The following is a 3328-nucleotide window of genomic DNA, read 5'->3' as shown; positions in this document are numbered from 1 at the left end:
GTTCTGGCTGTTCTGGAACTCACTTTGTAGACCAGGCTGGCCTCGAACTCAGAAATCCGCCTGCCTCTGCCTCCTGAGTGCTGGGATTAAAGGCGTTCGCCACCACACCCGGCTCCTATTTATTTATTTATTTATTTATTTATTTATTTATTTATTTATTTATTATTTTATGTATATGAGTACACCGACACTGTGGTTGTACAGATGGTTGTGAGCCACCATGTGGTTGCTGGGACTTGAACTCAGGACCTTCAGAAGAGCAGTCAGTGCTCTTAACCACTGAGCCATCTCTCCAGCCCCTCAATTATTTTTAATCTGTCATATTTATCAAAAATAAGGCTCTATATTATAGAAGGAAAAGAGAAGTTTAGGTGACTGTATTCAATCTCTGCTACACACACACACACACACACACACACACACACACACACAAGCGTATGTGCACGCCCAGGCACACACAACTTATTTATTTACTGGAGAGTGTGCCATGGTTCCCATGTGGAGGTCAGAGAACAATCTGTAAGAGTTGGTTCTCTCCTTCCACCATGCAGGTTCCTGGACTAGAACTCAGGTCACCAGCCATGACAGCACTTTTACCTGCCGAGCAATCTAGCCAGCCACAGCAGTGAGATCTTCAACAAATGCCTTAAACTCTATAAACCCATCATTCACAGCTACTCATGAGATTGAAGACTCTGTGTGTAAAATATCTGACATACTGAAGACACTATGACTCTGTAAGGCAGCTATCAACTAATTCTTTTAACGAACTATACGGCCGCTCCAAGTCTGACTTTCATATACATAAAATAGGGACATTCATAAATAAAGTTTAAAGGAGAAAACTGATGCAGCCTAAGACCTGGTACATTGTAACTACTCATAAGAACATCAGCAACTATCCAGCAATCCTGGTGCTCTCTCAGCAACTTACCCAACTGAGGTCTATTATTTCTGGCCTGGATCCTTTGGCAAAATGAATTCTCCCCCAGGCTTTTCATGCCTGAGACACACCTACCAAGGTCCACTAAAAAGAGGCCCAGAAGAGCCCAAAGGGAAAAAACAGGGCTTTCATCGGAGTGCTAGGCTGCTGCATTCCTGCCCCTAGTAAGCAGCCCTGTCCCTCTGCCAGCCCCATGGACTTCCCACCACAGGCCAGAGTCCAGGGCAAGCACCCCTCTTGGGATTCCTTTCAGACAAAGCTCTCTGCAGGCTGTGGCCTCGGGGCCTTTCTGATCTTTGGACTCTGGAGGAAGTGAAGAAATAACCTGGTTTTAGATGAGGACATCAAGAACTCCAGGGACGGGATTGAGCAACGAGGCGGTAAAACTAGAAAAGCCACCTGATAGGAAGGTTCTAGGGCAGCAACAAATGGCACAAAGAGAACCTCTGTTGTTTCTGGAGGCCTTACAGTTTACAAAGTACTTTCTTTCATACACTGTAATATAAAAGAAGAAGAGGAGGAGGAACAGGAAAAGAGGAGAAGGAAGAGGAGAAACAGGAGGAAGGAGGAGGAGGAGGAAAAGAGGAGGAAAAGTGAAAAGGAGACGAGGAAGAAGAGGAAAGGGGGAAGAAGAAGGAGGAGAAGGAGAAGGAGAAGGAGAAGGAGAAGGAGAAGGAGAGGAGAAGGAGAAGGAGAAGGAGAGGAGGAGGAGGAGAAGGAGTGAGTCCCAGAGAGCCTGTGTTATTCGCCCAAGGTTAGGGAGGGTGAGGCAGAGTTCTTTGCTGCACTTCAAGTTCACAGCACTGCGAGGAAGAATTTGGGTGTCTTCTTCCACCAGTATGGAAAACAGGACAGCGAAGAGTGGAGCGCAGCGTGAAGGACACAAAGCTGCCCTCTCTCAGGGACGTGAGGCAGGGTCAGGACAGGAATCTCAGGTGAGGGAGTGACAGTCATCGATGACCCTGGGAGGGCTTAGGTGCGGGGTGGATTCTGACAAGACTGATCTGAATAGGAAACAGAGACGATGAAGAGCAAAGATTAACGCGCAGATTCTGGGACTGAGAGACAAAGTGGGCCCACGCTGGAAGGTGAAAAAGTCTTTGGAGAGCTCAGTTAAGAATTGAGCTTCGGTCAGTCAAACTTACCCAGTCACGCTGATCATTGAAAAGTAACCTCAGAAGGGTTACTGGACCGCAACCCGACACCGCCCAGGAGCCCGTGGCCTTCTGGGAGTAGTAGTTTTTTCACTTAACGTGCGAACTTAAACTCATCTCCTGCCTCTAAGTGTTACACTACAAGTCCCAGGATGCTACACGGCTCCTTGTCATTCCTAGGACTACAATTCCCAGGTTTCCTGGCTACACCTTGGGGCGCTGTGAAAGCAGCCAAGACCAGGGAGGCAGTGAGATTGCGCCCCCTGGTGTCCGAGAAGCGGCAGCCGCCGTGACACGCCTCGAGCGGAGAGATATAGAACTGAAAAGTAACCCTCCGCCTCACCGGTCCTCAGATAGTTCCCAGGCGTGCCGGGAGACATACTCGGCTTCACTTTGTTCTCAGGGAGATTGGTTGTTTTCCATTTCTGTAGACATTTTTTTTTTTCTGTGAAAATGAGACTGATGGTCGAGGACACATCAAGCCGCCCCCTGGTGACACCTTGGGTTTTCCATTGTTCTCTGGTGACTCAGCTGAGAACAGGGAGGAAGCTGAAGGATCTTGGGGTCCATCCGCAACTGAACCCTTCCTTCCCCTGTTCGCCTGCATTTGAGTGACCAGCGCTTGGTTTTTGGAGACACACTGATGAACAAGATATTGTCTCTAGGGTTAACAGAATTCACAATCTAGCCGAATTCAGAAAAGGGAGGGGGCGGACCTCGGCACGTGGTTTCCCACACTAGCGAAAGGGAGCTGTGTCTCAAGATGCTTCAAGGAAGAAATGCTAATTAGTAGTGCAGGGAGGTCTCAGGTGAAAGACTGGGTTCACTCTTACACAGGAGATGAGGGCCAGACTGGGAAGTCTTTCAAATGTCAACAAAGCCTGGATCATCCACGAAGCTCAAAAACACCCCATGAATATTGGGGTACATGCCTGTAGCCCCAGTGTTCAGAACACAGAGGCTGGGTCTAGACTACAGAGTGAGACTCTGTCAAAATACCAACACACACACACCCCTAAAAACCTAATGGATTGCCACAGACTGGACCTCACTTTGGGTCCCCGATCTGTGGGGAATGGGTCTCTTGGTTGCAGGTGAGCGAGGATTCGGCGGATGAGTGACAGACAGTCCACAGGCAAGAGGGTGTAAAACTGAATGTATTGATCAAAATAAGCATCACATCTTTAATACAGAACAAACAAGAAAAGCGGGGCAGGATACATCCGCAGTT

General features: G+C 48.3%; 1 protein-coding gene across 3 annotated transcripts in view; it reads right to left on the bottom strand.

The window, feature by feature from the left end:
• The window catches only part of Pafah2 (platelet activating factor acetylhydrolase 2), a 38838-nt gene that overhangs the window by 31100 nt on the left and 4410 nt on the right, over positions 1 to 3328 (bottom strand). Inside the window, exon 1 of one of the 3 annotated variants that reach the window (XM_029540452.1) lies at positions 2089 to 2158. The exons of 1 other annotated variant lie outside the window; for it this stretch is intronic. The gene's annotated coding sequence lies outside the window, so the exon portion shown is untranslated. Of the gene's footprint in view, positions 1 to 934; positions 1112 to 2088; positions 2159 to 3328 lie in introns of those variants that run through there. One more of the 3 variants, XM_021200787.2, reaches the window with a different exon arrangement.

Source organism: Mus pahari, chromosome 6 (genome assembly GCF_900095145.1).
Source record: "Mus pahari chromosome 6, PAHARI_EIJ_v1.1, whole genome shotgun sequence".
Lineage (NCBI taxonomy): Eukaryota > Metazoa > Chordata > Mammalia > Rodentia > Muridae > Mus > Mus pahari.
This window is presented reverse-complemented; position numbering and strand designations above follow the sequence as displayed.